The sequence below is a fragment of the Hippocampus guttulatus genome, chromosome 2 (genome assembly GCF_054856545.1).
Source record: "Hippocampus guttulatus isolate MCC_2025c chromosome 2, RoL_Hgut_1.0, whole genome shotgun sequence".
In the NCBI taxonomy this organism is placed as follows: domain Eukaryota; kingdom Metazoa; phylum Chordata; class Actinopteri; order Syngnathiformes; family Syngnathidae; genus Hippocampus; species Hippocampus guttulatus.
The window spans coordinates 33,243,718-33,256,779 of NC_141262.1; the positions used below are offsets into that span (position 1 = coordinate 33,243,718).

Below are 13,062 nucleotides of genomic sequence, written 5' to 3' on the forward strand. Positions count from 1 at the left end.
TACGCTGTGGCTGTTAATTCAGGTGAGAAGAATTACGTTCCTGTAAACTTGCATCAATAATAAATTGCGCAAACTGTGGATCAATATTAAAGTGAAGTACATATTTTCTGAATTTTCTTTTTTTCTTGCACTCTTTTCATTTACAGGAGGCTGAGTCTGAGTTTCTGAACGGTAATAGTAAGTAGACTTCTAACAACTTGTGGGCCCTGCAGCGAGGCGTCACTGTTGCTGTGTTGTCCATTCTGAAGTAGTGACAGGGATCCTCGGTTTAGGACCAAGTTCCCTTGCTAGGTTGGCGACGTACCCTCATTTGAGCCATTTCTTTTGATGGTCCCTCTCTCTGGAATGACCTTCCACTGAACATTCGGCAAGCCTCCTCGCTCCCCATCTTCAAAACCTGACTCAGAACTCACTTGTATTCTTTGGCATTTGACTCGGCATGACTTAGATTTCTTATTGGTTTTGTTGTTCTGTGCTTTCTACCGTCTTTATTACCGATTTGCTTTACTGTTTGTTGTATATGTTAAATTGCTCCATGTAAAGCACTTTGTATTTAGCGATGGCTGTTTGAAAGGGCTCTATAAATACAGTTGAGTTGAGTTCGTAAATTGGAACGTGGCATAAATTCAATCAAATTGAGAAATATTTAGGACGGCGCCTGAGGAGTGCTGAATCATTTGGTGGCCATTACAACAGTGAAACCGAATCAATGTTTAGTCATCACATCGTATTGTTACTCGTACACAACAAATCAGTCCAGATATGAGCAAAGATCATGGAAGTTAAGTTCACGCATGATTTTCTTTTGCGGTCCACATAAAATGACATGGTGGGCCGATTCTGGCCCCCAAGCCTAGAACTTGACACAGGTGGGTTACCATGTCTGCTTCACAGTGCAGAGGTACAGGTTTTGATTCCAGCTCCGGCCTTCCTGTGTGGAGTTTGCATGTATCCCCGTCCTGTGTGGTTTTTCTTCCACATTCCAAAAACATGCACCGTAGGTTAAGTGAACCCTCGCCCCCAGGGAGTAATTGTGAGCGCGGATGGTTGTTGGTCTATGTGTGTCCTGCGATTGGCTGGCAACCAGTTTTGGGCGTACCCTGCCCACTGCCCGAAGACACCTGGAATAGGCTCGAGCATGCCCGTGACCCTTGTGAGGATAAGCTGATTAGAAAATGAATGGGGGGATGTTCATCATCAAAAAAGTGCGAAGTTGAGAAATTCTTAATGAGCTGACTTAAAGTCCATCAAATCCTGAATGTGATAAAAAACTTCTCTGTGGTCAAGCAGCCATTAGTTCACCAAGGGAGAATGCAAACTGTCTCACAAACGCACCAAGAAACGTTCTGAAGTTGAGAGCGGAACAGGAGTTAATGTTAACGCTGCTTCGATTGCTAAAATTCCACCTGATCTTAAATATTCCTTAAAAAAATAAATTTTCGCTATCCCACAACGAGAGCAAGTCGAGGACACACGAGGCCACATTTAAAAAATAAAAGGCTTCGGAAATTTGCAAATTTGACCTTGACAACTGGACTTTGCAGTTGAATCTTGTAATTTTATGTTGAGCAAGCCACAGAATTCCTTTAATGTGGTTCTCTTCAAAAGAACTTGAGGCATGCTGAAGTTAAGAATGGTCTTCTCATGAATTACGGCACATGGCAATTTAGCCTTTCTCAGTTCACTTATCTCAAAAGGTAAACATGAGTCTTCCTTCCCCAGTGTCATTCTGAATCCAAAGTTTTGTGACCAGATACATTTACAGTCTGGATTTGTGTGAAAGGCAAAGAGAGAGTAAGGTCCGGAAGAACTGATAACTGCAGCAGGAGAACAAAAAAACAACCAGAACCAGAAATTCAAATGGTTTCACTTTGTGCCAAAATCAGCCCTTGATTTCACATAGAAAATTGTCTGGGTAACTGAGAAATTTGGGCAAGATCTGATCTGACAAAGAAATGGCAGTGGTGGGATTTGAACCCACACCTCCTGATAGACTGGAGCCTAAATCCAGCATCTTTGACCACTCGGCCACACTACCTGGGAAAAGCCATTCCGGAATGTTTGTTGGCAAGTTGAATCTTTATGTTGAGCAGGCCAGAATTCCTTTTATGAGGTTCTCTTCAAAAGAACTTTAGGCCTGCTGAAGTTGAGAATGGTCTACTCAGGAATTCCGTCACATGGCAATTTAGCCTTTCTCAGTTCACTTAGCTCAAAAAGTACATGAGTCTTCCTTTCCCTGTGTCATTCTGAATCCAAGGTTTTGTGACCAGATAAGTTTACAGTCTGGATTTGTTTGAAAGGCAGAGATTTTTGATGGGTCCTGATACCTTAAGGCAGCAAGAGAACAAAAAAAGAACCAGAAATTCAAATGGTTTCACTTTGAGCCAAACCAGCCCTTGATTTCACTCAAGAAGTTTGTCTGGGTAACTGAGAAATTTGGGCAAGATCTGATCTGAAAAAGTAATGGCAGTGGTGGGATTTGAACCCACACCTCCTGAGAGACTGGAGCCTAAATCCAGCGCCTTTGACCGCTCGGCCACACTACCTGGAAAATGCCATTCCGGAATGGAAGTTTGTTGGCAAGTTTAAATTTAGGGGCACGGGGTGCATGGTTGGCACATCATCATTCAGTGTAGTTTTTTCTGAGGTCCACGTATTTATAACGTGATAGAGCCTGCTTGGTGAAGAGGCGAAATTGCTTCAAAGGCAACCAGCACAGTCCAGTTGCAATTTTGTCGGGTCGTCAGCCTTGTCAACTGCTGAGACAATGAATGAGCTCTTGGAATTCAGCAGCAGAGTGGCGTAGCGGTAGCGTGCTGACCCATAGCCCAGAGGTCGATGGATCAAAACCGTCCTCTGATTTCTGGAATTTGCATTTAAATCTTTGTTGGGCAAGCCACAGAATTCCTTTTATGAGGTTCTCTTCAAAAGAACTTGAGTCCTGCTGAATTTGAGAATGGTCTACTCAGGAATTCCGAAACATGGCAATTTAGCCTTTCTCAGTTCACTTAGCTCAAAAAGTACAGATGAGTGTTCCTTCTCCTGTGTCATTCTGAATCCAAGGTTTTGTGACCAGATAAGTTTAGTCTGGATTTGTTTTAAAGGCAAAGGTGTTGTAATTTCCGGAAGAACTTTGATGGGTCCTGATACCTTAAGGCAGCAAGAGAACAAAAAAAGAACCAGAAATTCAAATGGTTCCACTTTGTGCCAAACCAGCCCTTGATTTCACTCAAGAAGTTTGTCTGGGTAACTGAGAAATTTGGGCAAGATCTGATCTGACAAAGAAATGGCAGTGGTGGGATTTGAACCCACACCTCCTGAGAGACTAGAGCCTAAATCCAGCGCCTCTGACCGCTCGGCAACACTACCTGGAAAATTCTATTCCGGAATGGACGTTTGTTGGCAAGTTTAAATTTAGGGGCACGGGGCGCATGGTTGGCACATCATCATTCAGTGTAGTTTTTTCTGAGGTCCACGTATTTATAACGTGATAGAGCCTGCTTGGTGAAGAGGCGAAACTGCTTCAAAGTCAACCAGCACAGTCCAGTTGCAATTTTGTCGGGTCGTCAGCCTTGTCAACTGCTGAGACAATGAATGAGCTCTTGGAACTCAGCAGCAGAGTGGCGCAAGGGTAGTGTGCTGGGCCCATAACCCAGAGGTCGATGGATCGAAACCATCCTCTGCTGTCTGGACTTTGCAGTTGAATCTTTATGTTGAGCAAGCCACAGAAGTCCTTTTATGAGGTTCTCTTCAAAAGAACTTGAGTCCTGCTGAATTTGAGAATGGTCTACTCAGGAATTCCGAAACATGGCAATTTAGCCTTTCTCAGTTCACTTAGCTCAAAAAGTACACATGAGTCTTCCTTCCGCAGTATCATTCTGAATCCAAGGTTTTGTGACCAGATAAGTCTATAGTCTGGATTTTTGTGAAAGGCAAAGATGTAGTAATTTCCGGAAGAACTCTGAAAGGTCCTGATACCTTAAGGCAGCAAGAGAACAAAAGAAGAACCAGAAATTCAAATGGTTCCACTTTGTGCCAAACCAGCCCTAGATTTCACTCAAGAAGTTTGTCTGAGTAACGGAGAAATTTGGGTAAGATCTGAACTGACAAAGAAATGGCAGTGGTGGGATTTGAACCCACGCCTCCTTAGAGACTGGAGCCTTAATCGAGCGCCTTTGACCGCTCGGCCACACTACCTTGGAAAAGCTTACGGGCACTGGAAGTTTGTTGGCAAGTTGAAATTTTGGGGCACCTCGGGAGCATTGTTGCCACATGAACATTCAGTGTAGTTTTGTCTGAGCTCGACTTATTTACAATGTGAGAGAGCCTGCTTTGTGAAGGGGCGAAACTGCTTCCAAGGCAAACATCACTGTCCAGTTGCAATTTTGTACGGTCGTCAGCCTTGTCAACTGCTGAGAGCAATGAATGAGCCCTTGGAATTCAGCAGCAGAGTGGCGCAGCGGTAGCGTGCTGGGCCCATAACCCAGAGGTCGATGGATCGAAACCATCCTCTGCTATCTGGACTTTGCAGTTGAATCTTTATCTTGAGCAAGCCACAGAATTCCTTTTTTGAGGTTCTCTTCAAAAGAACTTTAGTCTTGCTGAATTTGAGAATGGTCTACTCAGGAATTCCATCACATGGCAATTTAGCCTTTCTCAGTTCACTTAGCTCAAAAAGTACAGATGAGTGTTCCTTCTCCTGTGTCATTCTGAATCCAAGGTTTTGTGACCAGATAAGTTTACAGTCTGGATTTGTTTTAAAAGCAAAGATGTAGTAATTTCCGGAAGAACTTTGATGGGTCCTGATACCTTAAGGCAGCAAGAGAAAAAAAAAAAAAACAGAAATTCAAATGGTTCCAAACCAGCCCTTGATTTCACTCAAGAGGTTTGTCTGGGTAACTGAGAAATTTGGGCAAGATCTGATCTGACAAAGAAATGGCAGTGGTGGGATTTGAACCCACGCCTCCTGAGAGACTGGAGCTTAAATCCAGCGCCTTTGACCACTCGGCCACACTACCTGGGGAATGCCATTCCGTAATGGAAGTTTGTTGGCAAGTTTAAATTTAGGGGCACCTCGGGAGCATTGTTGCCACATTAACATTCAGTGTAGTTTTGTCTGAGCTCCACTTATTTATAACGTGAGAGAGCCTGCTTTGTGAAGAGGCGAAACTGCTTCCAAGGCAAACATCACTGTCCAGTTGCAATTTTGTACGGTCGTCAGCCTTGTCGACTGCTGAGAGAAATGAATGAGCCCTTGGAATTTAGCAGCAGACTGGCGCAGCGATAGCTTGCTCGGCCCATAACCCAGACGTCAAATGATCAAAACCATCCTCTGCTGTCTGGACTTTGCAGTTGAATCTTTATGTTGAGCAAGCCACAGAATTCCTTTTATGAGGTTCTCTTCAAAAGAACTTGAGTCCTGCTGAATTTTAGAATGGTCTACTCAGGAATTCCATCACATGGCAATTTAGCCTTTCTCAGTTCACTTAGCTCAAAAAGTACACATGAGTCTTCCTTCCGCAGTATCATTCTGAATCCAAGGTTTTGTGACCAGATAAGTCTATAGTCTGGATTTTTGTGAAAGGCAAAGATGTAGTAATTTCCGGAAGAACTCTGAAAGGTCCTGATACCTTAAGGCAGCAAGAGAACAAAAGAAGAACCAGAAATTCAAATGGTTCCACTTTGTGCCAAACCAGCCCTTGATTTCACTCAAGAAGTTTGTCTGGGTAACGGAGAAATTTGGGTAAGATCTGATCTGACAAAGAAATGGCAGTGGTGGGATTTGAACCCACGCCTCCTGAGAGACTGGAGCTTAAATCCAGCGCCTTTGACCGCTCGGCCACACTACCTGGGAAATGCCATTCCGCAATGGAAGTTTGTTGGCAAGTTTAAATTTAGGGGCACCTCGGGAGCATTGTTGCCACATTAACATTCAGTGTAGTTTTGTCTGAGCTCCACTTATTTATAACGTGAGAGAGCCTGCTTTGTGAAGAGGCGAAACTGCTTCAAAGGCAACCATCACTGTCCAGTTGCAATTTTGTACGGTCGTCAGCCTTGTCAACTGCTGAGAGCAATGAATGAGCCCTTGGAATTCAGCAGCAGAGTGGCGCAGCGGTAGCGTGCTGGGCCCATAACCCAGAGGTCGATGGATCGAAACCATCCTCTGCTATCTGGACTTTGCAGTTGAATCTTTATGTTGAGCAAGCCACAGAATTCCTTTTTTGAGGTTCTCTTCAAAAGAACTTTAGTCTTGCTGAATTTGAGAATGGTCTACTCAGGAATTCCATCACATGGCAATTTAGCCTTTCTCAGTTCACTTAGCTCAAAAAGTACAGATGAGTGTTCCTTCTCCTGTGTCATTCTGAATCCAAGGTTTTGTGACCAGATAAGTTTACAGTCTGGATTTGTTTTAAAAGCAAAGATGTAGTAATTTCCGGAAGAACTTTGATGGGTCCTGATACCTTAAGGCAGCAAGAGAAAAAAAAAAGAACCAGAAATTCAAATGGTTCCACTTGGTGCCAAACCAGCCCTTGATTTCACTCAAGAGGTTTGTCTGGGTAACTGAGAAATTTGGGCAAGATCTGATCTGACAAAGAAATGGCAGTGGTGGGATTTGAACCCACGCCTCCTGAGAGACTGGAGCTTAAATCCAGCGCCTTTGACCACTCGACCACACTACCTGGGAAATGCCATTCCGCAATGGAAGTTTGTTGGCAAGTTTAAATTTAGGGGCACCTGGGGAGCATTGTTGCCACATTAACATTCAGTGTAGTTTTGTCTGAGCTCCACTTATTTATAACGTGAGAGAGCCTGCTTTGTGAAGAGGCGAAACTGCTTCCAAGGCAAACATCACTGTCCAGTTGCAATTTTGTACGGTCGTCAGCCTTGTCGACTGCTGAGAGCAATGAATGAGCCCTTGGAATTTAGCAGCAGACTGGCGCAGCGATAGCTTGCTAGGCCCATAACCCAGACGTCAAATGATCAAAAACATCCTCTGCTGTCTGGACTTTGCAGTTGAATCTTTATGTTGAGCAAGCCACAGAATTCCTTTTATGAGGTTCTCTTCAAAAGAACTTGAGTCCTGCTGAATTTTAGAATGGTCTACTCAGGAATTCCATCACATGGCAATTTAGCCTTTCTCAGTTCACTTAGCTCAAAAAGTACACATGAGTCTTCCTTCCGCAGTATCATTCTGAATCCAAGGTTTTGTGACCAGATAAGTCTATAGTCTGGATTTTTGTGAAAGGCAAAGATGTAGTAATTTCCGGAAGAACTCTGAAAGGTCCTGATACCTTAAGGCAGCAAGAGAACAAAAGAAGAACCAGAAATTCAAATGGTTCCACTTTGTGCCAAACCAGCCCTTGATTTCACTCAAGAAGTTTGTCTGGGTAACGGAGAAATTTGGGTAAGATCTGATCTGACAAAGAAATGGCAGTGGTGGGATTTGAACCCACGCCTCCTGAGAGACTGGAGCTTAAATCCAGCGCCTTTGACCGCTCGGCCACACTACCTGGGAAATGCCATTCCGCAATGGAAGTTTGTTGGCAAGTTTAAATTTAGGGGCACCTCGGGAGCATTGTTGCCACATTAACATTCAGTGTAGTTTTGTCTGAGCTCCACTTATTTATAACGTGAGAGAGCCTGCTTTGTGAAGAGGCGAAACTGCTTCAAAGGCAACCATCACTGTCCAGTTGCAATTTTGTACGGTCGTCAGCCTTGTCAACTGCTGAGAGCAATGAATGAGCCCTTGGAATTCAGCAGCAGAGTGGCGCAGCGGTAGCGTGCTGGGCCCATAACCCAGAGGTCGATGGATCGAAACCATCCTCTGCTATCTGGACTTTGCAGTTGAATCTTTATGTTGAGCAAGCCACAGAATTCCTTTTTTGAGGTTCTCTTCAAAAGAACTTTAGTCTTGCTGAATTTGAGAATGGTCTACTCAGGAATTCCATCACATGGCAATTTAGCCTTTCTCAGTTCACTTAGCTCAAAAAGTACAGATGAGTGTTCCTTCTCCTGTCATTCTGAATCCAAGGTTTTGTGACCAGATAAGTTTACAGTCTGGATTTGTTTTAAAAGCAAAGATGTAGTAATTTCCGGAAGAACTTTGATGGGTCCTGATACCTTAAGGCAGCAAGAGAAAAAAAAAAAACAGAAATTCAAATGGTTCCACTTGGTGCCAAACCAGCCCTTGATTTCACTCAAGAGGTTTGTCTGGGTAACTGAGAAATTTGGGCAAGATCTGATCTGACAAAGAAACGGCAGTGGTGGGATTTGAACCCACGCCTCCTGAGAGACTGGAGCTTAAATCCAGCGCCTTTGACCACTCGGCCACACTACCTGGGAAATGCCATTCCGTAATGGAAGTTTGTTGGCAAGTTTAAATTTAGGGGCACCTCGGGAGCATTGTTGCCACATTAACATTCAGTGTAGTTTTGTCTGAGCTCCACTTATTTATAACGTGAGAGAGCCTGCTTTGTGAAGAGGCGAAACTGCTTCCAAGGCAAACATCACTGTCCAGTTGCAATTTTGTACGGTCGTCAGCCTTGTCGACTGCTGAGAGCAATGAATGAGCCCTTGGAATTTAGCAGCAGACTGGCGCAGCGATAGCTTGCTAGGCCCATAACCCAGACGTCAAATGATCAAAAACATCCTCTGCTGTCTGGACTTTGCAGTTGAATCTTTATGTTGAGCAAGCCACAGAATTCCTTTTATGAGGTTCTCTTCAAAAGAACTTGAGTCCTGCTGAATTTTAGAATGGTCTACTCAGGAATTCCATCACATGGCAATTTAGCCTTTCTCAGTTCACTTAGCTCAAAAAGTACACATGAGTCTTCCTTCCGCAGTATCATTCTGAATCCAAGGTTTTGTGACCAGATAAGTCTATCGTCTGGATTTTTGTGAAAGGCAAAGATGTAGTAATTTCCGGAAGAACTCTGAAAGGTCCTGATGCCTTAAGGCAGCAAGAGAACAAAAGAAGAACCAGAAATTCAAATGGTTCCACTTTGTGCCAAACCAGCCCTTGATTTCACTCAAGAGGTTTGTCTGGGTAACGGAGAAATTTGGGTAAGATCTGATCTGACAAAGAAATGGCAGTGGTGGGATTTGAACCCACGCCTCCTGAGAGACTGGAGCTTAAATCCAGCGCCTTTGACCGCTCGGCCACACTACCTGGGAAATGCCATTCCGCAATGGAAGTTTGTTGGCAAGTTTAAATTTAGGGGCACCTCGGGAGCATTGTTGCCACATTAACATTCAGTGTAGTTTTGTCTGAGCTCCACTTATTTATAACGTGAGAGAGCCTGCTTTGTGAAGAGGCGAAACTGCTTCAAAGGCAACCATCACTGTCCAGTTGCAATTTTGTACGGTCGTCAGCCTTGTCAACTGCTGAGAGCAATGAATGAGCCCTTGGAATTCAGCAGCAGAGTGGCGCAGCGGTAGCCTGCTGGGCCCATAACCCAGAGGTCGATGGATCGAAACCATCCTCTGCTATCTGGACTTTGCAGTTGAATCTTTATGTTGAGCAAGCCACAGAATTCCTTTTTTGAGGTTCTCTTCAAAAGAACTTTAGTCTTGCTGAATTTGAGAATGGTCTACTCAGGAATTCCATCACATGGCAATTTAGCCTTTCTCAGTTCACTTAGCTCAAAAAGTACAGATGAGTGTTCCTTCTCCTGTGTCATTCTGAATCCAAGGTTTTGTGACCAGATAAGTTTACAGTCTGGATTTGTTTTAAAAGCAAAGATGTAGTAATTTCCGGAAGAACTTTGATGGGTCCTGATACCTTAAGGCAGCAAGAGAAAAAAAAAAAACAGAAATTCAAATGGTTCCACTTGGTGCCAAACCAGCCCTTGATTTCACTCAAGAGGTTTGTCTGGGTAACTGAGAAATTTGGGCAAGATCTGATCTGACAAAGAAATGGCAGTGGTGGGATTTGAACCCACGCCTCCTGAGAGACTGGAGCTTAAATCCAGCGCCTTTGACCACTCGGCCACACTACCTGGGGAATGCCATTCCGTAATGGAAGTTTGTTGGCAAGTTTAAATTTAGGGGCACCTCGGGAGCATTGTTGCCACATTAACATTCAGTGTAGTTTTGTCTGAGCTCCACTTATTTATAACGTGAGAGAGCCTGCTTTGTGAAGAGGCGAAACTGCTTCCAAGGCAAACATCACTGTCCAGTTGCAATTTTGTACGGTCGTCAGCCTTGTCGACTGCTGAGAGCAATGAATGAGCCCTTGGAATTTAGCAGCAGACTGGCGCAGCGATAGCTTGCTAGGCCCATAACCCAGACGTCAAATGATCAAAAACATCCTCTGCTGTCTGGACTTTGCAGTTGAATCTTTATGTTGAGCAAGCCACAGAATTCCTTTTATGAGGTTCTCTTCAAAAGAACTTGAGTCCTGCTGAATTTTAGAATGGTCTACTCAGGAATTCCATCACATGGCAATTTAGCCTTTCTCAGTTCACTTAGCTCAAAAAGTACACATGAGTCTTCCTTCCGCAGTATCATTCTGAATCCAAGGTTTTGTGACCAGATAAGTCTATCGTCTGGATTTTTGTGAAAGGCAAAGATGTAGTAATTTCCGGAAGAACTCTGAAAGGTCCTGATACCTTAAGGCAGCAAGAGAACAAAAGAAGAACCAGAAATTCAAATGGTTCCACTTTGTGCCAAACCAGCCCTTGATTTCACTCAAGAGGTTTGTCTGGGTAACGGAGAAATTTGGGTAAGATCTGATCTGACAAAGAAATGGCAGTGGTGGGATTTGAACCCACGCCTCCTGAGAGACTGGAGCTTAAATCCAGCGCCTTTGACCGCTCGGCCACACTACCTGGGAAATGCCATTCCGCAATGGAAGTTTGTTGGCAAGTTTAAATTTAGGGGCACCTCGGGAGCATTGTTGCCACATTAACATTCAGTGTAGTTTTGTCTGAGCTCCACTTATTTATAACGTGAGAGAGCCTGCTTTGTGAAGAGGCGAAACTGCTTCAAAGGCAACCATCACTGTCCAGTTGCAATTTTGTACGGTCGTCAGCCTTGTCAACTGCTGAGAGCAATGAATGAGCCCTTGGAATTCAGCAGCAGAGTGGCGCAGCGGTAGCCTGCTGGGCCCATAACCCAGAGGTCGATGGATCGAAACCATCCTCTGCTATCTGGACTTTGCAGTTGAATCTTTATGTTGAGCAAGCCACAGAATTCCTTTTTTGAGGTTCTCTTCAAAAGAACTTTAGTCTTGCTGAATTTGAGAATGGTCTACTCAGGAATTCCATCACATGGCAATTTAGCCTTTCTCAGTTCACTTAGCTCAAAAAGTACAGATGAGTGTTCCTTCTCCTGTGTCATTCTGAATCCAAGGTTTTGTGACCAGATAAGTTTACAGTCTGGATTTGTTTTAAAAGCAAAGATGTAGTAATTTCCGGAAGAACTTTTATGGGTCCTGATACCTTAAGGCAGCAAGAGAAAAAAAAAAACAGAAATTCAAATGGTTCCACTTGGTGCCAAACCAGCCCTTGATTTCACTCAAGAGGTTTGTCTGGGTAACTGAGAAATTTGGGCAAGATCTGATCTGACAAAGAAATGGCAGTGGTGGGATTTGAACCCACGCCTCCTGAGAGACTGTAGCTTAAATCCAGCGCCTTTGACCACTCAGCCACACTACCTGGGAAATGCCATTCCGCAATGGAAGTTTGTTGGCAAGTTTAAATTTAGGGGCACCTCGGGAGCATTGTTGCCACATTAACATTCAGTGTAGTTTTGTCTGAGCTCCACTTATTTATAACGTGAGAGAGCCTGCTTTGTGAAGAGGCGAAACTGCTTCCAAGGCAAACATCACTGTCCAGTTGCAATTTTGTACGGTCGTCAGCCTTGTCGACTGCTGAGAGCAATGAATGAGCCCTTGGAATTTAGCAGCAGACTGGCGCAGCGATAGCTTGCTAGGCCCATAACCCAGACGTCAAATGATCAAAACCATCCTCTGCTGTCTGGACTTTGCAGTTGAATCTTTATGTTGAGCAAGCCACAGAATTCCTTTTATGAGGTTCTCTTCAAAAGAACTTGAGTCCTGCTGAATTTTAGAATGGTCTACTCAGGAATTCCATCACATGGCAATTTAGCCTTTCTCAGTTCACTTAGCTCAAAAAGTACACATGAGTCTTCCTTCCGCAGTATCATTCTGAATCCAAGGTTTTGTGACCAGATAAGTCTATTGTCTTGATTTTTGTGAAAGGCAAAGATGTAGTAATTTCCGGAAGAACTCTGAAAGGTCCTGATACCTTAAGGCAGCAAGAGAACAAAAGAAGAACCAGAAATTCAAATGGTTCCACTTTGTGCCAAACCAGCCCTTGATTTCACTCAAGAAGTTTGTCTGGGTAACGGAGAAATTTGGGTAAGATCTGATCTGACAAAGAAATGGCAGTGGTGGGATTTGAACCCACGCCTCCTGAGAGACTGGAGCTTAAATCCAGCGCCTTTGACCGCTCGGCCGCACTACCTGGGAAATGCCATTCCGCAATGGAAGTTTGTTGGCAAGTTTAAATTTTGGGGCACCTCGGGAGCATGGTTGGCACATCATCATTCAGTGTAGTTTTTTCTGAGGTCTACTGATTTATAACGTGAGAGAGCCTGCTTTGTGAAGAGGCGAAACTGCTTCAAAGGCAACCATCACTGTCCAGTTGCAATTTTGTACCGTCGTCAGCCTTGTCAACTGCTGAGAGCAATGAATGAGCCCTTGGAATTCAGCAGCAGAGTGGCGCAGCGGTAGCGTGCTGGGCCCATAACCCAGAGGTCGATGGATCGAAACCATCCTCTGCTATCTGGACTTTGCAGTTGAATCTTTATGTTGAGCAAGCCACAGAATTCCTTTTTTGAGGTTCTCTTCAAAAGAACTTTAGTCTTGCTGAATTTGAGAATGGTCTACTCAGGAATTCCATCACATGGCAATTTAGCCTTTCTCAGTTCACTTAGCTCAAAAAGTACAGATGAGTGTTCCTTCTCCTGTGTCATTCTGAATCCAAGGTTTTGTGACCAGATAAGTTTACAGTCTGGATTTGTTTTAAAAGCAAAGAT

General features: G+C 44.0%; 13 non-coding genes across 13 annotated transcripts; all 13 read right to left on the bottom strand.

Moving 5' to 3' along the window:
- Positions 1-1,956: 1,956 nt before the first annotated feature.
- On the bottom strand, positions 1,957-2,038 carry trnal-uag (transfer RNA leucine (anticodon UAG)). The gene has a single exon. It is a non-coding gene; the product is annotated as a tRNA-Leu (tRNA).
- Positions 2,039-2,464: 426 nt separating this feature from the next.
- Positions 2,465-2,546, bottom strand: trnal-uag (transfer RNA leucine (anticodon UAG)). Its single transcript has one exon. It is a non-coding gene; the product is annotated as a tRNA-Leu (tRNA).
- Positions 2,547-4,115: 1,569 nt separating this feature from the next.
- Positions 4,116-4,197, bottom strand: trnal-aag (transfer RNA leucine (anticodon AAG)). The gene has a single exon. It is a non-coding gene; the product is annotated as a tRNA-Leu (tRNA).
- Positions 4,198-4,936: 739 nt separating this feature from the next.
- Positions 4,937-5,018, bottom strand: trnal-uaa (transfer RNA leucine (anticodon UAA)). The gene has a single exon. It is a non-coding gene; the product is annotated as a tRNA-Leu (tRNA).
- Positions 5,019-5,767: 749 nt separating this feature from the next.
- trnal-uaa (transfer RNA leucine (anticodon UAA)) lies at positions 5,768-5,849 on the bottom strand. The gene has a single exon. It is a non-coding gene; the product is annotated as a tRNA-Leu (tRNA).
- Positions 5,850-6,598: 749 nt separating this feature from the next.
- trnal-uaa (transfer RNA leucine (anticodon UAA)) lies at positions 6,599-6,680 on the bottom strand. Its single transcript has one exon. It is a non-coding gene; the product is annotated as a tRNA-Leu (tRNA).
- Positions 6,681-7,429: 749 nt separating this feature from the next.
- Positions 7,430-7,511, bottom strand: trnal-uaa (transfer RNA leucine (anticodon UAA)). Its single transcript has one exon. It is a non-coding gene; the product is annotated as a tRNA-Leu (tRNA).
- Positions 7,512-8,256: 745 nt separating this feature from the next.
- trnal-uaa (transfer RNA leucine (anticodon UAA)) lies at positions 8,257-8,338 on the bottom strand. The gene has a single exon. It is a non-coding gene; the product is annotated as a tRNA-Leu (tRNA).
- Positions 8,339-9,087: 749 nt separating this feature from the next.
- trnal-uaa (transfer RNA leucine (anticodon UAA)) lies at positions 9,088-9,169 on the bottom strand. Its single transcript has one exon. It is a non-coding gene; the product is annotated as a tRNA-Leu (tRNA).
- Positions 9,170-9,916: 747 nt separating this feature from the next.
- trnal-uaa (transfer RNA leucine (anticodon UAA)) lies at positions 9,917-9,998 on the bottom strand. Its single transcript has one exon. It is a non-coding gene; the product is annotated as a tRNA-Leu (tRNA).
- Positions 9,999-10,747: 749 nt separating this feature from the next.
- trnal-uaa (transfer RNA leucine (anticodon UAA)) lies at positions 10,748-10,829 on the bottom strand. The gene has a single exon. It is a non-coding gene; the product is annotated as a tRNA-Leu (tRNA).
- A 746-nt stretch (positions 10,830-11,575) lies between these two features.
- On the bottom strand, positions 11,576-11,657 carry trnal-uaa (transfer RNA leucine (anticodon UAA)). Its single transcript has one exon. It is a non-coding gene; the product is annotated as a tRNA-Leu (tRNA).
- Positions 11,658-12,406: 749 nt separating this feature from the next.
- trnal-uaa (transfer RNA leucine (anticodon UAA)) lies at positions 12,407-12,488 on the bottom strand. The gene has a single exon. It is a non-coding gene; the product is annotated as a tRNA-Leu (tRNA).
- Positions 12,489-13,062: the final 574 nt, after the last annotated feature.